This window comes from Protopterus annectens, chromosome 10.part0, assembly GCF_019279795.1.
Source record: "Protopterus annectens isolate FY-2018-M chromosome 10.part0, PAN1.0, whole genome shotgun sequence".
Taxonomy (NCBI): domain Eukaryota; kingdom Metazoa; phylum Chordata; order Ceratodontiformes; family Protopteridae; genus Protopterus; species Protopterus annectens.
Genome location: NC_056744.1, coordinates 252,631,511 through 252,654,901, shown reverse-complemented (window position 1 = coordinate 252,654,901; position 23,391 = coordinate 252,631,511). Strand labels below are relative to the sequence as shown.

Below are 23,391 nucleotides of genomic sequence, written 5' to 3'. Positions count from 1 at the left end.
TAGGAATGACAATCTCAGTAAGGCAAGAATCAAGATCACTAGCAGATAAAGCCATGAGTAAACCGTTTATATGCACACCAGGAACAGACACCAACCTAACTAATAAGAAAAAATGATCCTACTTAAGCCTGAACCTGCAAACGTCCCTGAAAATTATAGGCCAATAACTTGCCTCCTGACACTGTATAAACTGTACACTGGAATTTATGCTGACTGAGTTTATAGTCATTTAGAAGAAAGCTCAGTTATGGCAATGGAACAAAAGGACGGTTAAAGTCATATGGAATAAAAAATAATTTATTGTTAAAGTCATATTGGAGAATAAGTACAACATGGATTGACTGCAAAACATTTGATAGTATCACACATTAATGTATAAAAGAGCACTTTAAAATGTATAACATACACTTTACACTGATCGATTACATGACAGTGACCATGAAACAGTGGTAGAGCACTTTGCAATTAAGCCATGATGAAGGACAAATTATTATTTCAGGGAAAAACTTCAATGGGGAATACTCCAGAGTGACTCTGTTACTGCTGCTACTCTGTTTTGCCCTATAATTTGGATCGTAGAAAGCAACAGCGTGTAAAGACCTCTCATCTTCTCTTTGTCGATTGATGCAAAACTGAAGAGCTAATCCTAGGAAGACCTGAAAGCACAACAACAAGTTGTCAAAACATTTTCAGATGATAACAGAATGACATGACCATTTGGTCTTGATACATGTGCAAAAGCAACCTTCAAAGCAGGACAATTGCAGCATCAAGAAAACAATTTGGGACAAGAATGTGATATGAAAAACTTGAGCAAGAGGGAGTATATAACTATTTGACAATAGATTAAGGATCAAAGCAACAGCGTGTAAAGACCTCTCATCTTCTCTTTGTCAATGATTTAAAACTGTACAGCTCAGAGGAGGAACTGAAAGCACAACTGCACGTCAGACAATATAAGAGAGTGTCATTTAGTCTTGATAAATGTGCAAAACAAACCTTTAAAGCAGGAAAACTGCAGCACCAAGAAAACATCAGTTTGGTACAAGAATGTGACATAAAACAACTTCATCAAGAGTACAAATATTTGGGAATGGGAACTGATAAAACAATCAACAATAAAACATGAGCAAATTAAAATCAAAATTTACTAAGGAATAATTTAGATGACTTAAATGAATCCTGAAAACAGCATTTACATCTAGGGGAACACAATCCAAGCTATAAACCAATTTGTTCTTCCTGTCCTAAATTAATTTTGTGTGTTTGACTGACCTCAGTGTTGCATAGATTATATAGGAAAACAAGGATGCTTCTTACTCACCAAATGATTTATAAAAAATCAGTGCATTAGCATACCAAGATTATATGTTTTACACATTCTGAAGATGGGATATTCCTCCTTTGAAATTGATTACATGTACAGATCTGCAGTCATGGGACTCCACACATCTGCTGACCTCACAAATGTAGTGAACATTTTGAAAAATGAGAATAAATCTAAGATACATGACTTCTCTGCTTTTCATTGCTTAGGCTTGCAGAAGCATATCGGCATCAAGCAGAAATGGAAATCAAACTAGAAGTAGATAAAAATCGGGCAGCAACTGAATGTACCAAGAAACAAAAGAATACAAGGTCGGTGATGGACCAATTGAGAAGATGAAAAAATGTGGAAAATGCATAAATATAGTTGCAAGTATAGAACACTTCTAGAAAAACCTCATGCTAATCAGGAACAAAAGCAGGAATGGTCAAGGCAAGGTGAATTCGAACTAAGAGAGGAAAGGTCAATATTGGCGGCACAAGATAGTGGACTATCATGTACACATTGGTTTACAATGTCCATTGCACATGTGGGAGAAACAGACAAATGTAGGTTTTGTAAAACAGAACTGGAAACGGTTGAAGTTGAACACCTTGTTAATGGCTGCAACATACGGTAGAAGGACACTGTATACTGACAAGCATAATAATGTGGCAAGACTGTTGTACTGAGCATTGTGCAAACATTATGGTACTGAAGTGGCTTAAAAACACTGGAAACATAAGCTGCAATTTAAGCATCATAGAAAATGCTAACGCCTACATCACATGGGATCATCCTCAACAGCTCAAAAGACAGATGCTAGAAAACCAGATATTAGTGGTCCAAGAGAAGAAGACAAAAGTAGCATTGATCATTGAACTCTACACACCCACTGACTGCAGTGTGTTATGTACAGAGAGACACAAAGTCAAACTCCTACTATATCAGGATTTGGAGGCAGAAATGAGAGCAGTGTGGAAGAAAGATACCCAGGCAGTTCCAGTAGTAGTAGGAGCAATGGGTCTTATTAAAAAAGAATATACATTCGTATTTAGACATGTTACCAATTAATGTAACTCCATACCAATTGCAGGAGGACTGAGGAGTCATTACTGGGCAGTGCACATTCATTGCAGGTACTCTGAAGAGCACTTTGGCAGACATCAAAGATTGATGACACCGTACTGATTTTGTGAACTTTTAATCATACTTTGATTTAGGAATGCAGTACATTCCTGTCACGATGATAGAAACCGCAAAGATTTGCTCTATCCACTTTCTAAGGAGGTACTACAAGGTAGGTATGGAGATTTATGTGTGTCATACCTGTCAAATGTACAGATTTTCAGTGTCCAGATTTCTGCTTTATATTTCTAGTCTGTGTGTGTGTGTCTGAAATGACCTACTTAGAGTTAGCAGGTGGAATTTATTTTCAAGGAATTGAGAGCTTCAAGGGAAGATAAGTTTACTGCTGCTCATCATGCTAGGTTTGTACAAATGTGCAACTCTTTTGTTTAGCAAATGGTATCATTGTAGTATAGAATTTTAAAGCAGTGTTAGTAGCACAGCAGGTAGCATACTTGCATCTTGCTACAGAGGGCTGTAGCTTCTACTCCCACAGCATGTAAATGTGTATTTTAAGGGGATGGGGTGCTGCAGTCCTGTCCTGAGTATGTCCCTTTGGTGCCTAGTAACTATGAACATAGTTTTCAGCTTGTTACATATTCCCTGTTGCAATATACCAGCATACCATTTCTTTTAATGTAACATAGGCAATTTATTCTTCTAGGGCAATGGGCACTACATTTGTAGATGAAACACTGAAATGTATGTTTTATAGCAACAATCTCTTCATTAGTTTCAGATCTTTGTAATGTGGAATTCAGATGACTTCTGCAGACTGCAGAGATTGTGCATATGGAGTAATATTGGTGGATTATAATGATAGAAGTTTGAGTGGCCTTTTATGTTTGAAATATTCTGAACTAGGCAGTTTGTCATTACTGGTTCATATGTTTTGAATTGTTTCACTGCTTACTGGAAAATTTTCAAAACTGTAAATTTAAAATACACTCTAGCAGGTGGTGCAGGTGCTGTACAAGGGATATAATTCAATTATAGTTTCATAGGTAGGTACTAGGCTATTGGGCCTATACAAGCCTAACCAAAGGTACCCTGGCTTTCGCCACCCAAGAAAATTATTTTCCAGTGCCACTGTCAAGCATAGCCACAGAAGTGATCCCCGGGGTGAATTTCCTATCTCCCATCAGGAACATGAATCACCATACTTTTGCATGGGCCTAAAAATGTGTGCATTTGATATGCTTTGAAAACGGCCCAAAGGTAAACTTAACCTGCCACTGCCCAGATGCATTCTCTTTGAATGTCGGTTTCAATGCTGTTTCCATCAATGTGAGTATCAAAAGCAGAGAAGTTTTAATGCTAAGTCTGTTTTCATTGCAAGACTGTTGCTTTGTTTAGTAAATGTGAAATGCGTGCTGCAGTGTTTCTGCTATAAAATTTGAAATAAAAGTTGTGAATTAAATCCAAATATCTGTAATCATTGTAGAAGTAAAGCATGAGACAGTATGCATACTGATAGATTTGAACAGTGTCTGTGGCAAATGGTGAGAAATAACCAAGTAATGGGACACTGCTGGAATGGCTATGTGTGTGTGTGTGTATGTAAGGGACTGTGTGGGGGCGGGGCTGTGTGGGGTAGGGGGAGGGGCAGTGGGGGTAGGGGGTGGGGCTACGTGGGCGGGGCTGCATAGGCGGGGCTCTGGGTTTTGCACCCCCCTGGAAAAAATCCTGCGGGCTCCCTTGTCAACAGGGTATCCACATAAGGATATCCCTATATAAGACATACAAAATCCTTTTATATTTTTAAAAATTAATAAGAAAAGCTACAAAGTGCACTGCTTGACTTAAATAGTAAAAGCGTAATTGCTTATAGCGATGTTCATTCACAATACCCGAAAACATATGAAAAGATAAGATATTTTACATTTTCACATAATACTTCATACTTTCTAAAAACATGCTTCTGGAGCATTTCTCCCCGGGCCTCCGCTGAAAACAGGATCTGTGGAACCTAGTCGGACTTTCCCGGTCAACAAATGTTAAATAAATTAAAAAAATAAATAAAAATACATACTTAAAGATTAATTTGAGTTATTTTCAGCTTTTGCCACAAGTGGACATTTTTTAAACACCTTTGCATTTACTTAGTGCAAATAAGTTGTGATTACTGAATTAACATATAGGTGTAGCTGCACCTTTTGCGAATATCAGCTACATAAGTACAAACCTCAGGACTATGAATACCACCCTAAATTTAGTATTAATCTTTCCTGTGGAAATAAAACGATTATGACCTGACAGAAGTTGCTAGATGTGGCTGTTCTTTTTGAACCCTAAGTAATGAAATTTGCATTGAAGTATTTGAACTATATTAGTTATAGCAGCTTATGCAAGTTTTAACATTTTCTAATGTATTTCTTATACCAAAGTATTACTACCCTTTCTATCATTTCTAAATGGTGCATACCTTACATCTGTTGTCCATTTCTCTGCACTGATAGATTTCTAGGAAGACAGACAAATAATCAATTTGCCTGATCTGCAATAATTGGCAGGTATATTCAGATATAAACATACTCTCATCTTCTTGCCCTTCATCTTTTCTTGCTGTGAAATTTTAGATTCTTAGAAGAACTTCAGTCAAAAAGGAAACAAAAATAAAACCTAGCATTTTCCCGTATGAGTCACAACCACCTACACTCTGGTCCCCAACTGAATCAGTGCTAGAAAAATCCCCCCAACAAAAAATTATTATAGAATTCCATAAGTTGTTTTGACAGTCAAAGTGACATGGGAATGAAGTATCACAATGTGTTCAGCTGTCCAAAATTGAAGCCATATGGAAAAATCGGAAGCAATCATCAGACATTTAATGAAACATTAATTAATGTGACAAAATCAGTTTAGACATATCATACTCCATTAATGGCTGAGACATTCAGTGAAATGAGTTGATATACCTCAGTTTGTTACACATAAAGATGAAGTGACCTTTTTTACCAGGTACCAATAGTATAAGATTGACAATAACTGCTTTATTTGTCCTATCCCTGCTATATGTTTTGATACATTAAGTTTTGAAAGACAGAAGCAGTTAAATTAGTGTATGCACTGAAAGTAAATAAAAATCTTTAGACTGGTCTATTTCAATCTGGTTACTGACAGTTATGACAGTTTTTCATATTTCCAAGTCAGGCTGTTCATACTCTGTCCGTTCTAAGTCAGGTGAGCATTTATTTATCTATTTCCCTTTTTGTTCCCTAAGCCCGTAGCCTGCTGGGATTTTAATACACCTACCACTTAATGTAGCAGCATAGATTAATGCATCTGAAAATTAAAGAACATCAAACTATTGACACAGGTGAGAGAAATAAATGAGACAGAGGAAAGCAGTGAAGGCAGAAGTGGAAATGAGGTGACAGAAATAACAGATTAGACAAAGAAAAGTAGGAAAGGCAGTAATTAAACAAATACCCCAAGTGACAAGGCCTTGTAGAGCAAATCACACCAAGAAGGTAAGTAAACTACTAGGCAGGCACATTAGGGAACAAAAGAAATGTGCATGAAAAATTCTAAAAAAAAGTTATGAAAGGGTAAGTACCTGAGTAGTCAAGTAAACACAGCAATAGTTGGAAAGTATTTAATTTCACTAGTGCTAACTATAGAATGTTAAGACACTAAAATGAAATAACAAGTAATTTAAATCTGAACTGGTGTGTGGGCGGTCCAAGATAATAAAACTCCATTCATGTAAGAAAGGGTTTTGAATGAACTCTTGTAACTGACAAAAATATGAGACTCAGTGAGACTTACCGTGAATTCTGAAAGAATGGAGTACTGAACAGAAATAGTCACTTGAGAAAATTGTAGTACCAGAAGATGTGACTACAGCAGATGTAATTACTGTATGTGAAACAATGTTAAAGGAACTGTCAGTTCAGTTCAATGTAATTTGTTTGATGTCACATGGAATACTGAATGACTCACTTTAAAGGAAAAGCATTACTTAGCATGGCAATATCAGCTGGCCATAGTCAAAAGTAATAAATATTTCAAAGTAGATTGGCATGTCAGACATATCCAATATACCTCAGTGGGTTTTTCATCAAAGTAATATGCATGTTAGGCTGTGTGAGTGTAGTTAAGCTTGACTGTAGCAAGCTTTTTGAAAATGTCCCACATAAATAATGCACATGTTAATTAGCCTTGTGATGGGTCCCAGGAGTATTTTGTTAAATGCTGGCTGGACAATAGAATGCAGAAGTATCTTTGACCCCTAGCTCAGGGACATTGCAGGTGATTTTAAAACTGTGCATATTCACCTCTGATAAAATGAACCATAACAGAGTCAGCAGTGGAGATAGTGGAAAGTTGATAAGATGAGGTTTAGGAAATTTAGAGGAGTGACAGGATAGGCTATCAAAACACCTAAATAAAAAAGGCAAAAAAGAGAATAATAAACATAATGAAAGTTTAGAATGGAAAGGAATACATCTCTAATTCTATCTGCTGACCAAAGCATAGTATTTGGTGAAAAAAAGTCAGTAGGTAAACCTTCTAGGAGAATGAGATGTACAGGGGAAAACTGAGTAAAAATCAGGCAGTTTTTCATTACATCTGCAGGCAATTCATAAGATCATATACAGGATAATAAGTTGATTTTTAGTAGGTCACATACGTCTACAAATATAGAAACAGGTTAGGTACTGTTCACAAAAGGGCAGCAAAAGTTATGGTGTTAGATTGAAAAAAGGGCAAGATCTCTGCAGCAGGGCTAGCCACCTGGCAGTGTTTTTTAAACCCTGGTACTAGATGACTGTCACTGTTTAAGTGACACTCCAACCCATGTGCAAAAATGGGAAAAACAGGTTGTGGATGGATGTGGATGAAATAACACTTGGTCTGCATATTCTAGAATGAGAAAGCTAGAGTAGAAGAGGAAGTACACCATGTTAGTAAACGTACATAATGGAAATATTCTAAAATAAGATACTAGCCCAGCATACGACAAATCTACTGTAATGCAGTACAAATAGCAAAGATGGAAAGGAATTTCAAACAGAGAGAGTGAGCCGACAGATTAGCTGAGGCGCTGACTCTGTGCATGGAACGTAATATTCAAACTGTTGGCATATAAAGTTAACAGTTACTGCTTTTCTTTATCACACTAAACAGAAGTCTACATTCATTAGTTACCTCTTGCATTCCAGTCTGAAAGGGAAACAAGACATTTTTTTATATCCACTGGTTTCTATTCTCAATCTATCCTTCTTCATATAGAAAACATTACTTGTCGTATAACCTTTTAAACTTAACAGTGTTGGTTTCAGCCAAGCCACTGCCCAGTCCACATTACCTTACAACCACGTAAAATCTGTCATCTTCAGATACTGTGCCACTGTTTCTTTATTTTTTTTTCTTCCTTATTTTGTTGTTGTTTACCAAATGACAGTAACTAAATTATATAAATTATATCACACCAGAACTGTACATCTTTGGTATTCTTAAAAGTGTTTACATTCCTCAAACATTTCAGTCACTCATGTAAACCTAAACATCACGGACCACTATTTTTAAGAATGCATTCCTGCTGGTCATCTGTAGAATGTTACTTCTGATAACCTGTTCACTCCCTTCAAGGCAATCTGAATCTTGACCACTACTGTCAGTTTCACCCAATGAATCCATTAAGAGACAACATGTCTCAGCATACCGTCTCTTTTCTTGTATTCATTCATTCATTTATTTTTTATTTTTATTTCACATTTGTCAACCAGGTAAGTCAACTGATCCACAGACCCTTTTCTGACCCATCCTCAGCCACAAGGGGAACAGTAAATAAGATATATAAATAAGTAGCTATATTACCATATACAATCAACTGGCATGTTTTCAGTAGACAGAAGAAAACCAGACTACTGAGACAAAACCTATATAGACAATGTGAGAGCATGCAGAATCCAGGCATATAGTGACTAGGGGTTAGGAGTGAATCCTAAAATTGTCAGGTTCATAGGTTTGTACTAGGCTAACTAACTTGTGGGCCATTTTAAGCCTAGCCCATTACTCCATGTGAGTATCAAACCCTGCACTTGAGTCTGTAAGATAAACACCTTAACTATTATGCCAACCTCCACCCTAAAATATGGCTCACTGCTCTTACACCTGCTGCCACAAGGCAGAGATATTTCTTCAAAGCCACCATTCTGAACTGTAGCTCTGGAATCTACCCTTCTGAATTTACTAAGAATTTTTTGTCTAACATTATCATCTTTTTCAAATCATCACTTCAACACAGGCTATGTGTGCATACTAGTGTGCGTGTGTGTGTGTGTGTGTGTGTGTGTGTGTGTGTGTGTGTGTGTGTGTGTGTGTGTGTGTGTGTGTGTGTGTGTGTGGGTGTGTGGGTGCGTGGGTGCGTGGGTGTGTGTGTGTGTGTGTGTGTGTGTGTGTGTGTGTGTGTGCGCACGCGTGCGCAGGAGCGTGCCCACGTATGTCATACCTCTCAACCTCTTAGCACAAGAAATCTGGACAAAGCCTGACATAACAGGGGGACAAAGGCCTAAAAATAGGGACAAATTTTAAAAATTGCTCTTATAAACTTAAAAAAGTTGCTAGAATAACAGGATTTGAATTAGCATGCATTTTCTGTAGGATATGAAGTCTGAAACTCAAATACATGTAATTATTTAGTGACTTTAATCCTTAGATCATCCCAGTGATTTGTCAAAAAAATACACACACACAATTTTTTATGAGGAACAGACCAAAACTATGAGGAAAAATATGAGCATTCTGTGAAAATCTGTAGAGTTGAGAAGTATGGCATATGTGTGTTTGTGTTATATACGCTTCATAGGTATAAACATTTGCTGATACTTGATAGCACTTGATTTAAGTACTGTTTACCTCCATACTTACCTGCAAGTGGCTTAACCTTTCCTAGCCATTGATATTATGCTATGCAGTGATTATAGTTACTATAAAGGTTCTTAATACATTAAAATGCAGTCCTCCCAACCCCACATGGATATAAGAAGAACAATCAAGGGGTCATATTGCATGGTAGGGTAGTATTTTATAGAATGCAATGAGTGTGTTTATAAAGATGGGCACCTTCACAGAGTAATGTAATAGAAAATAGAGAACACTGCACATATCACAGGGTTATGAGCCAGTGGCAGAAGGGATTTAGACATGGACAGAACAGAACAATTGACCAGTAGACATGAAACTGGATAGTGTAGGTTGTTCAGGAATGGTGGCAAAGGGAAGGATTGATGTGAAAGAATAATGTGAGGTCAGAGAAGAGGAGTAACATTGCCCCTTGAAGGAGCCAAAGGAGTGAGCAGATTCATAGTCAAGGGAAACCTTTCTGTCAGTTAACTTAGAAAATAGTGGGGGAGTCTTGGTGTATCAGCCCAAAACCATTTCACGAGTGAATGATGAGACCGGAGAAGAGAATACAAGAGTTATGTAGATGGAAGGTGTTTTAGGCATAGGGCCACTACAGAGGACAAAAAAGGTAGAAAGAAAAGAAGTTAATTGGGGCTACACAGGATGGAGAGGCTAAGGATTAGAGCAGAAATGCGTCCTACAAGAGCTGGAAAGTAATAGTTGATGAGTTTGTAAAAGTACAGTATAAGAATGCTAGTTGAATGACCAAAAGCAAATGAGGGCAAACAACACACAGATGAAGAGGTTGGGGAGGGGAGAAAAAGACTTTTTTGCATGTTGCAGAAAGAAGAAAGGGACTATAAACTTAGTTAGGTAAGCAAAGATAAGGAAGAGATCACAGAAGTTTGGGAAAAAAGTGGGGATATGGAATGAATATTTTGCTTAAGTTCTTGCAAAGGAAATCAAGATAAAGCTACCATGCAAGAAGGGAGGGTAGGACAGAATGGGGAAAACAGTAGACAAATGCCAGAGTAGATAAGGAGGCTGAGAGGAAATAGGTTTCCTTAGTACAGGATAATGTATAAGGAGCATGTTACCTGCTTCCCACAGTCCTGTTACCTTAGTACAGGATAATGTGTAAGGAGCATGTTACCTGCTTCCCACAGTCCTATTACCTTAGTACAGGATAATGTGTAAGGAGCATGTTACCTGCTTCCCACAGTCCTGTTACCTTAGTACAGGATAATGTGTAAGGAGCATGTTACCTGCTTCCCACAGTCCTGTTACCTTAGTACAGGATAATGTGTAAGGAGCATGTTACCTGCTTCCCACAGTCCTGTTACCTTAGTACAGGATAATGTGTAAGGAGCATGTTACCTGCTTCCCACAGTCCTGTTACCTTAGTACAGGATAATGTGTAAGGAGCATGTTACCTGCTTCCCACAGTCCTGTTTCCTTAGTACAGGATAATGTGTAAGGAGCATGTTACCTGCTTCCCACAGTCCTGTTTCCTTAGTACAGGATAATGTGTAAGGAGCATGTTACCTGCTTCCCACAGTCCTGTTACCTTAGTACAGGATAATGTATAAGGAGCATGTTACCTGCTTCCCACAGTCCTGTTTCCTTAGTACAGGATAATGTGTAAGGAGCATGTTACCTGCTTCCCACAGTCCTGTTTCCTTAGTACAGGATAATGTGTAAGGATCATGTTACCTGCTTCCCACAGTCCTGTTACCTTAGTACAGGATAATGTATAAGGAGCATGTTACTTGCTTCCCACAGTCCTGTTAAGTTTTGTCACTGTGTGTTGGCTGATTCCCTGATGGAAGATTTTAACAGATCACTGGCTAATGCAAATGTGCTTGAGGACAAGAAGTGAGCCGATGTATAACTTTTGTATTTATATTTTCTATTTATGACTGTTTAGGGAAAAACATATTCAGGCGAGCATCAATAGATGTGGCCTGCCTTAATGTCACTATACTTTTGAGTCAATTTTGCACAGTTTGCTGATACGAAGGTCCCAGAAATAGAATCACGGCTACAGAACTTAATTACTTCATTGATGAATAGTAGGACATAAAAAGGTCATGGTGAAAAAGACAATGTGAAGAATACGTCAAGTAGTTAGTATAGTGCTGGAGGGGGTATCCAAGTTCAGGTACTCTTTAATCTGTCATACGATTTAGCTTTACACTGATACCAGAGGTGAGAGGTGCAATAACGGATGATCATGTGATAACAGAGTTTAACAACATATTTGGTATGGCTGACAAAGTAGAATGAAAGGTGTAGCTAGTTTTCAGTTCAGAAAAATATATTGCACATGGGCCACAGCAATCCTGGTATGAGGTATCATCTGATAGAGCATAAAGCATAGTAATATGTATTATATGTAGTATTTATATAGCATATATCATGGACAGAAGCAAATCAAAAATAAAAAAGGTAGCTGGGTGCACAAGACCCAAGATAAAAAAGTGCCCAATCCTGGTAGGTGCACTGGTGCCAGGACTGGAAAAAAATAACAGTGTAGAATCCTCAAAATATAGAAACAATCCTACAATGGGGCCAGGCCAGGCTCAGGGGGAGGATGGCCCCTCTGTTGTAGATGGAAGTAGTGGTCCACAAAAACTACAAAAAATGATTGGCCAAAGAAGGGACATAAAGATGACAGAGTGGACTATTGATGATAAGAAAGACATTATGCATTGTTATTATTATGTAAAAAGCCCAGAATTTCCAGATACAGGATATACAAAATGATTAAGAGAGAAATTAGAGGAAAGAAACATACTTCCGCAGGAAAAATTGTCACAAGCTTCAAATAAAAATTTGCTTTCATTAATACAACAGATTTTTTGAAAAACAGTATCAACAAACTTTGATCTCTTTGGAAAAAGAAGCTTCTGAGGAAGTGAAAAAATATAAACAACAAAACCTAGAGATATTTGAAAAATATAAAAAAGAAATATGGACATGGGAAAGAAAGAGAGATTTGATATGGTGCAATATTTATTCAAAGGAGAAAGCCAATTTAACTAATATACAGAAGGCAGTTTCAAAGATATTCAAAGAAAAATACAGGCAAAGGCATCCAGATATGGAAAATTTCACAATAAAAAGACTAAAAGCACAATGATTTAATGTAGTAAAGATGATTAGTAAAGTAGAAGTTAAAGAAATAGAAGTTGAAGTTATGGAGTGCCTGCAATGTGAAGGATTTAATGTAGAAGGTCTAAAACAGATTACATCACAGCATGATGGGGTGAGTCCCCAGAATAAGGAAAAGCAAGAAGATCAGGAGACATGTGAAGAAGAAATATGGACATGGGAAAGAAAAAGAGATTTAATATGGTGTAATGTTTATCTAAAGGAGAAAGCAAAACTAACTAATACAAAAAGAGCAGCACCAAAGATATGTGAAGAAAAATACAGGCAAAGGAATCCAGATATGGAAAACTTTACAATACAAAAAATAAGAAGACTACGAGGAAAAGTAGAAAAAGAGATTAGTAATGGAAAAGTCAAAGAAATAGAAAATGAGGTAATGGAACAGCTGCAAAGAGAAGGATTCAGTGTAGAAAATCAAATGCAGAAAGCACAATAGGATAGAGTAATGGATATCCAAATCAAGAGGAAACCAGTGTTATAGGAAGCAACAGGTCAGGTGACATATCAAGATATTTTGGAACCATCCACAGGAAACCAGTATAAAAGTTCAGTTGAAGCTAGACAGGAAGGAAAGGAACAGGAAACCGTGGAAACTCTGATGCAGTCAATGTTGAGGAGTGATAGGCCAGTGAGTTTCCATATGACAAAACAACAGATGACACAGGATGAAATTGAAGAGAATGTGCCACAAGAAGATGTTATAGAACTTTCTATAGAATGCCCACATGAAATGGAAAACAAGGGATGTGCCATCAGTATGGAAGAAAATGAGTTAAGAGAAGAGTTGCTTGATTTAATTGACAAAGATAGATATATCAAGATCAATGAGAGAAATAGACTGCAGAAGGTTAATAAAACCCCAAAAGTCAGAAGCTTGAAAAAACAAATGAAAACAGTAATTAGGACTGCCCATAGAGATCCATGTGATATAACAGAAGTAAACAGAATACATTACTGTGCTGCTAAATTAATAACTGACAAAATTCTACCACAGGAACATAGGGTAGCGAGAGAAAGGGGGTTTAAACTGAATACCATCATGGAAATATTGAATAGAGAAAACTATAAAGCAGCTAAGACAAGAAGTGTCATTGTTAGAAGATTATATAAGAGGGAACAGATCAACAAAAATATTAAGAAAGCTAGATGTGATAAAAGCAATGTGCAGTATTAGAACAGACCAGGATTTATTATGCACTATTGGAGATAAACTAAAAATTTCAAAACAGGTGGAAAGACTCAGAAGATACGAAGATAAATATAAGGGAAAGGCACAAAATAAGCAATTTACTGATGACCCCAAAAAAAGTTTTATAGAGAATTGGGAAATAAGGTAAAAGGAACTGATAGACCGCCGAAAAAAGAGGAAGTAGATACATTTTGGAGAAGTATCTATGAAGATCCTGTGGAACATAACAAAGTTGCTAAATGGATAGAAGAAGTAAAAGAAAGAATAAGTAGTTTAAAGGTACAGGATATGAAATGAGATGAAATAACAGCCAGAGAGGTTGAAACAAAGTTGAGAAAAGCCTCTAATTGGAAAACCCTAGGCCCAGATGCAGTACCTAACTTTTGGCTTAAAGTATTAACTTCTTTACACGAGGATCTAGCCAGGAGTAAGAATTATTTATATGCACACCCCGAATAGACACCACACTGGTTAACAACAGGAAAAACAATGCTCTTACTTAAGAGTGAACCTGCAAAGCTACCCTAAAAATTATAGACCAATAACTTGTCTTCCAACGACGTATAAACTATACAAGGGGATTGACGCCGACAGAGTATATAGTCATTTAGAAGAAAACTCAATTATGGCAGTAGACCAAAAGGGCAATAAAAAAAGTCATATGGAACAAAGGATCATTTGTTATTAAATAAAGTTATAGTGGAGAACTGTAAGAAAGGGAAAAATCTAAGTATGGCATGGATTGACTATAAAAAAGCATTTGATAGTATCCCACATTCATAGATAAAAGAGTGCTTAAAATGTATAAGGTACATCCTACACTGATTGATTACATTACAGTAACCATGAAACAGTGGCAGACCACTTTGCAATTAAGCCATGATAAAGGAAAGATTATTATCCCAGGGATAAAAGTCCAAAGGGGGATATTCCAGGGCGACTCTCTGTCACCATTGCTATTTTGCCTTGCCATTAACCCATTAAGCTGTTTACTCAACAGCTTAGGTCATGGCTATAATTTGGCATCTAGAAAACAACAAAGTCTAATGACTTCTCATCTTCTCTTTGTCGATGATTTAATATTGTATATAATTAGATCAAATACATATAGATGGCTGAATAATAACCCTTTATTAGACAGACCAGTTTCAGCAACCAATGCCTTCTTCAGTGTATGAACAGTTCACCAAAAATGCAATCCATTTATAGACACACCCCACCTGAGAGACAGATGGAAAATGCAACCAGTATATATTTAAAGAGAAATAACCCAAAATATAAACTGCAGTAATGCATGATAGTAAGTGCAATCTTGACTTGACAATATGTAACAAATATAACATATAAATAGGTACATCATTGAAAATTTAAAAATAAAAAATAGAAAGTATGTTATGAGCTAACCCCCACACATTGAATTATATAACATAAATGTAAATAGTATAATATAACTTATAGTGTAGTTATGCTGAGAACATATATCATGCATGCTGTCATAACCATAAAAAGCATCATATCCAAAGCATGAAAAAAGTGCGATGAATGTTCCAACAGAAAACATGTGGTTAGCAATGGATGATGTAGCCGAATTTGAAAATCCATGCTTAGTCCAATGTTCCAATATAGTTCGTTCAGCTGTGATTGAAGCAGGTATGTCGATATGCCTTTGGCTGTCCTTCATCGGATCCTATATGACACATTAGAAAAACTATAAAAAATATGAGAGATAGAGGCAAACAGATTACTATAAACTAATATTCATAATTATTCATGATGTAAATAAGATATATAAATCATTATGTATAAACATAAAACATAAACTGTACCAACCTATAACCTCATATTTACAAATGGTCATTTAGTCCAGGAGGGAATAGAGCACCCAATGTAATGATCCAATGTTGTTCCTTGTGAGTAAGTATTTTGTGCCATCCCTGAGGATTACTACAGTCCCCCAGAATTCTATCTATAATGACAAAAGAAAACGGTGCTTCAGGATGTTTCAAAATGTGCCTATATAAGGCATTAGTTTCCTTCCTGGTTTTAATGTCTGATCTATGTTCGTTGATGCATGTTCTGAGTGGTCTAGAAGTTTGGCCTACATAAAAAGCTTGACACCGACGTTGCCAGATAGACCACCCAACTGCTGCTACAGTTGCCAAATATTCTGCATCGGTACACTTTACTGGTATTGCGACTTGTAAATTCCTTGCTTTTATTAATTTGTTTACATGAACCACAATGGCCACAAGGGAATGTACCCACTAATATATCCCCTGACATAGTCATTTGTTGGTGTATCGCTCCCCCACTTTCTATATGTTTAAAATGTGAAAAGAGAGAGCCAAGAGTTCTGCCTCTCCTATAGGAGAAATGGCATTGTTGATCCAATATTGTTCTCAAATATTCATTGGCCATAAGAATATTCCAATGTCTATTAATGATACCCTTGATAGCATTGGAATTTCTGCCAAAGGTGGTGACAAACCGAATGATATTCGTAGAGCAATCCCTAATTTTAGATTGATATTGTAACAAAGTTTTTCTCTCCATATTATTAGTCCAATTCCATGCATTAAGGATGTCTTTATGTCTATAACCCCTGCTGGCAAACCTGTGATAAAGATCCAAGCCATCCCTGTCAAAATCACCCTGTGTCGAACTCAGGTGTTTGATACGCATAAATTGGGACTTAGGGATGTTGCGGATGGTGTGGCCTGGGTGCATGCTAGAAGCATGCAACAAAGTGTTGTATTGAGGGTATTTGCGATAAGATCTAGTATTCAACGTATGGTCTGTGTTTCTGGTAATGGTAACATCCAAAAAATTAATGCTTTGAAGATCGTGTGTTACTGTAAACTCAATTCCCCATACATTTTGATTGAGATATTGAATGAATTCCTGTAAATACCTGACATCTGCCTGCCACACCATCCAGCAATCATCCAAGTACCTGCGCCAAATATCTATTTCTACCAAATAGATATTGTGTAGTGGATCATAGATCATGCATTCCTCAAAGAATGCCATGAATAAATCGGCATAAATGGGAGCAAAGGATGCTCCCATCGCCGTACCCTGCAGTTGCCAATAGCATTGTCCTTGAAAATAAAAGACATTCTTATTGAGGACATGTTATTAAGGGTTATTGTTCAGCCATCTATATGTATTTGATCTAATTATTTTCTTTTTGTTACTTCTGGATCGCATATTGCTGGCCTTTTGTTGTTTACTTGACTGGTTTGGCCGTGCATCTACCTACCTGCATAGCATCAAGTTGGGTTGTGCTTTCTTAGCTATGCTGTAGGACAGGTCTGGAAGCTATTGTTATCGAGTACAGGGGAATCCTCCCCTGACACATATAGCTTTTTGGAATTATTTGGCTATTTCACCTGTGAGTATAGGAAAATAATATGTATGCAACCAACGATTGAATGATATTTTCGAATTCCTTGGCATTGGATTCGTGACTTCTTTGGACATTGGTTTATTGCTTACCTTGGTGGCGTTTGTGGATTCTTATGGGGAATACGCAACACATGTTTAAACGAGCAGTTGTTGTTTCCAGGACCACACATCCAAGGTTTGATTTGGCTTGAATATATGTAACGAAGGGTTGGTGTAGTGTTTTATTGAAGCAGGAGGTTATATTGGACTGTCTGGGAATTCAAAATGTTTGTTTGAACCATTGAGAGCTTCAGTCGCATTTTTTCCACTTTACAAAACAACTGGTGGGTAAAATTACAGATTTTTATTTTGTTGGATGACCTTAACGTAATTGGAGGCATTTCAGGCTGTCAGTACAAAGTGTGATAAACTGTATGATCTTCGACAAAGCGGGGTTGGTGCTGTGTTTTATGGAAAAAAGTGGTAACATCGGACTGCTTGGCTATTTCAATTGTTTGTTCAACTAACTGGGTGCTTCAGTCGAACTCTCGCCATTTACATATTATAACTGGTCGGGGAACTATGAATGTCCATGCTTAATGTAACTGGAGGAACATCAGACAGTGGTGGATTTTGGACAAGCACAAAGAGCAAGATTTGTATGTTTGGGACACTAGTGACTTTTGGTTTATATTGATCATTTTGTTTACAACAACAGAAAGCTGGTGATCAGTTGGTACATCCGATTGTGTAGAGATTTTTTGGCGAACAAGACTCGAAGTTGTTGGTGGGATGATACAACTTGTTTGGGACTATTAATATTTTTCAACATATGTTTTTCCAACTTTATTCATATGTATATGTCATCTTACATTTGTAAGGACGCATTTTTAACAACGTTTTGCATCTCTTATGTCAAGGACTGCCCACCACTATCAGGAACACCTTTCTTGTGCCAGATTATTTTTTCCCCATACTATGGTATCTCTCTATTGTGTTGGTCACAAATAATATTTCTCTGTGTGCATATACATATATCATAATTGTAGCATGTTTTTTTGGGGGCCAAGTATACTATTTTAAACCATTACAGTTTTGAATACGTATTTTTTATACGGTTCTCACAAATACAAGTACCATACATTTTACCATTTAAGTATTATAGTATTGGCATATGTCTGGTCTATCTGTTATTATAGGCATTATTACCATTGTATGTTTTTTACATCAACATATCAGTCTTGGATATACCTTATCAGTTCTTACCCTGGGCACTGACGGTTTTAGCAAGCATAATTCTGGTGCAGTTGTAGGCCTAATAATTCATTTGTGTCACTTAGTGTTGTGGTGTCGATTGTTCTCTAACATCATATTGACTTTGGCCATTTATTGGGCCTATCTATACACTTGCATTGTTTCTGATGCTTGTATGATAGACCTACGTCTTAAGAGGTCATCAACACTGAATTCAAAGTTGAATATAGTGCATATACAGATTTCTGTTTTCTGTTTTAACATATGACATCTTCTCTTGTGGTGCTGGCTCTGTATTTTTTCCTCTTTGTACAATAATTTTTTGATAGTCAGTAGGGAATCTTGATGCGATACAGGGGCTGATACCCATTATCACTATATATTATTATTGAATATTGATTCTCTATTATAGTCTTTTATCTTGGTTTGTGGTCTCTGTCTTTTGGCTTATATCATATATCCAGCATGGACCTAGACAGTATCTTAACTGGATTGTGTGCCGATCGGGAGGATATTGGGGTTTTGGTATCCATGCCTCGCCAGGCAGCAATTCCAATGAATCAGGAGAACAATCAGCCATGAATTGTGAATTGGCATTTAATTCCCTTTCCAAGGGTCTTAAAAACCTAAGATCAAACATATGGCACTTACGTTTGTTCCGGGCATATCTACATAAAAACATAGCCCCTAGGGGTCTCAGAATTCGGCTACAACCATTGGTTGGCAGACAAGAAGACAGATTATCTAATGAGTGGCGTGAAGCCTTACAGAAAGGGTCCATGCTTTTTGTCAACATACTGGCCCATATTATGAACGTATGATTGATATTAATCTCCAGGAAGTCAAAACTATGTGTTTAGATTGCAAAAGATTTGAGTCTCAATCCACATTTCAAGACTCTATTAACAAATTATCACAGGAACTTACAAACCATGATAAAATTACTAAAGATAGAAAAATAAAAATTTTAAAAGAGATTATATGGACTACCAAAGGGGGCATCCTTTTGAATCCCAGAGAACAGTGAGATTTATGGGTACCAGTTCTGGTTCTACATCTAATGTTCCCAGTAACAATTTTAATAAAAAAAGACCATGGTCTATTTTGAAAAACAGGGATCAAACAAGTGCCAGCATGTACCGATTATGATAGTTACAGTAACAAGGATTCACCACATAGAAAAAAAATCGAATAGAACAATCCCTTTAGACATGGTCCCAGGCGTAGGGGTGGACGCAAACACAAAAGTGGCAAACATGCCCAATTCCCTCGAGGGATTGATCCAGAATTTTCTAACCTAAATCAGGGGGTCAATCAAAATGTTTTGAATTTGTGTAAAGAAACATTGTCTGTACAGCATTTACAACTTCTGAATAAAGGTTTAGGTTTTATTCCTGGGTTTTTTTGCAATGAATATAGCACTGTCACTGATGTTATGAGCTTCTGTCGTAACCTGAATTTGAAATTGTTTTTTGCAGATAGAGACTCTCAAACAACTGATGAGTTTAGATTCATCAAGTCTGATTTTCAACCACCTATGCACAAACATGTTTCTGTTTTTATGCAAGCGGTCCTTAGGGACCTACACTTTGAACATAGGGAATATGACATAATGAGATCTAATCTATCAACACAGGAATCTACTGCACTTAATGAGCTAAGGGAGAACCAAAATATTGCCATCCTTCCAGCAGATAAGGGGGGAGCCGTAGTTGTGATGGATATGAGTTCATATTTGAATGAGGGCCAATCTCAACTGTCTGATAAAAGATGCTATATGTACATGGCCTATGATCCTACCACTCATTTCAAACAGGAAATAGACACTTTTCTGAATCTTGCCCTTGAGGAGGGCATCATAACCAAAAATTGTGTTTTTCAGTTAACAGTCAAGGATCCTCAGAAACAAATCTTATATTTACTTCCAAAAATACACAAGTCCATTACAAATCCTCTGGGCAGACCGATTGTATCTGGAATTGGGTCCTTTACGGAGCCTTTATCTGCCTTTCTTACTCAATATCTCAAACCACTGTTGTGTTTTGTCAGGGCTAGATTGCAGGATACGACCCAATTTCTACAGATTATACAGGATTGTCAACTTGAGTCGGGGTGGCTCATGTGCTCATTGGATGTTAAGGCCCTATATACTAGCATTCCACACTGGGCTGGCCTACAGGCCCTATAATATTGGTTGGATAGGGCTACTTTACACTCCCCAGGGTTCAATACACTGCTTATCTGTATGACGGAACATGTCCTCAATAAGAATGTCTTTTATTTTCAAGGACAATGCTATTGGCAACTGCAGGGTACGGCGATGGGAGCATCCTTTGCTCCCATTTATGCCGATTTATTCATGGCATTCTTTGAGGAATGCATGATCTATGATCCACTACACAATATCTATCTGGTAGAAATAGATATTTGGCGCAGGTAGTGGGATGATTGCTGGATGGTGTGGCGGGCAGATGTCAGGTATTTACAGGAATTCATTCAATATCTCAATCAAAATGTATGGGGAATTGAGTTTACGGTAACACACGATCTTCAAAGCATTAATTTTTTGGATGTTACCGTTACCAGAAACACAGACCATACATTGAATACTAGATCTTATCGCAAATACCCTCAATACAACACTTTGTTTCATGCTTCTAGCATGCACCCAGGCCACACCATCCGCAACATCCCTAAGTCCCAATTTATGCGTATCAAACGCCTGAGTTCGACACAGGGTGATTTTGACAGGGATGGCTTGGATCTTTATCACAGGTTTGCCTGCAGGGGTTATAGACATCAAGACATTCTTAATGCCTGGAATTGGACTAATAATATGGAGAGAAAAACTTTGTTACAATATCAATCTAAAATTAGGGATTGCTCTACGAATATCATTCGGTTTGTCACCACCTTTGGCAGATATTCTAATGCTATCAAGGGTATCATTAATAGACATTGGAATATTCTTATGGCCAATGAATATTTGAGAACAATATTGGATCAACAATGCCATTTCTCCTATAGGAGAGGCAGAACTCTTGGCTCTCTCTTTTCACATTTTAAACATATAGAAAGTGGGGGAGCGATACACCAGCAAATGACTATGTCAGGGGATATATTAGTGGGTACATTCCCTTGTGGCCATTGTGGTTCATGTAAACAAATTAATAAAAGCAAGGAATTTACAAGTCGCAATACCAGTAAAGTGTACCAATGCAGAATATTTGGCAACTGTAGCAGCAGTTGGGTGGTCTATCTGGCAATATGTCGGTGTCAAGCTTTTTATGTAGGCCAAACTTCTAGACCACTCAGAACACGCATCAACGAACATAGATCAGACATTAAAACCAGGAAGGAAACTAATGCCTTATATAGGCACATTTTGAAACATCCTGAAGCACAGTTTTCTTTTGTCATTATAGATAGAATTCTGGGGGACCGTAGTAATCCCCAAGGATGGCACAAAATACTTACTCACAAGGAACAACATTGGATCATTACATTGGGTGCTCTAGTCCCTCCTGGACTAAATGACCATTTGTAAATATGAGGTTATAGGTTGGTACAGTTTATGTTTTATGTTTATACATAATGATTTATATATTTTATTTACATCATGAATAATTATGAATATTGGTTTATAGTAATCTGTTTGCCTCTATCTCTCATATTTTTTATAGTTTTTCTAATGTGTCATATAGGATCCGATGAAGGACAGCCAAAGGCATATCGACATACCTTCTTCAATCACAGCTGAACGAACTATATTGGAACATTGGACTAAGCATGGATTTTCGAATTCAGCTACATCATCCATTGCTAACCACATGTTTTCTGTTGGAATATTCATCGCACTTTTTTCATGCTTTGGATGTGATGCTTTTTATGGTTATGACAGCATGCATGATATATGTTCTCAGCATAACTACACTATAAGTTATATTATACTATTTACATTTATGTTATATAATTCAATGTGTGGGGGTTAGCTCATAACATACTTTCTATTTTGTATTTTTAAATTTTCAGTGATGTACCTATTTATATGTTATATTTGTTACATATTGTCAAGTCAAGATTGCACTTACTATCATGCATTACTGCAGTTTATATTTTGGGTTCTTTCTCTTTAAATATATACTGGTTGCATTTTCCATCCGTCTCTCAGGTGGGGTGTGTCTATAAATGGATTGCATTTTTGGTGAACTGTTCATACACTGAACAAGGCATTGGTTGCCAAAACTGGTGTGTCTAATAAAGGGTTACTATTCAGCCATCTGTATGTATTTGATCTAATTATTTTCTTTTTGTTACTTCTGGATCACATATTGCTAGCCTTTTGTTGTTTACTTGATTGGTTTGGCCGCGCATCTACCTACCTGCATAGCATCATGTTGGGTTAATATTGTATAGCTTATCAGATGAGGAACTGAAAGCACAGCTGCAGGTTGTCAAAACTTTTTCAGATGATATTGGAATGTCATTTGGTCTTGATAAATGTGCAAAAGCAACCTTTAAAAAAGGAAAATTGCAGCACCAGGAAAACATCAGTTTGGGACAAGAATGTGATATAAAAGAACTTGAGCAAGAGGGGGTGTATAAATACTTGGGAATTGATGAAGGATCAGCAATAAAGCATGAACAAATGCAAATAAAGCTTAGTAAGGAGTACTTTAGAAGACTTGAATTAATCCTGAAAACAGCATTGACACCTAGGAACAAGATCCAAGCTATAAATCAATTTGCTCTTCCTCTCCTAACTTATAGTTTTGGAGTGATTAACTGGCCCCAAAAAGTGTTGGATGGATTGAATATTAAAACATGCTCACCAAATGATTTATAAAAATCAGTGTATACCAAGATTATATATTCCCCCTTCTGAAGGAGGAATGGGCCTCCTTGAAATTGATTACATGTATAGATCTGCCATTGTGGGACTCCACACATATCTATTGACCTCACAAGATCCAAATGTGGTAAAAATTTTGAAACATGAGGAGAATAAATCTAAGATGACATCTCTGCTTAATTTAGCAGAAGCATATCGACATCAAGCAGGAATGGAAATCAAACCAGAAGTGGATAAAAACCAGGC

At 37.0% G+C, this 23,391-nt stretch overlaps 1 long non-coding RNA gene across 1 annotated transcript in view; it reads right to left on the bottom strand.

Annotated features, from left to right (window-relative positions):
• Nucleotides 1-425: 425 nt before the first annotated feature.
• The window catches only part of LOC122812783, an 81,978-nt gene continuing 59,012 nt past the window's right edge, over nucleotides 426-23,391 (bottom strand). Inside the window, exon 3 of the long non-coding RNA XR_006366560.1 lies at nucleotides 426-656. This is a non-coding gene — a long non-coding RNA (uncharacterized LOC122812783). The remainder of the gene's footprint in view (nucleotides 657-23,391) is intronic.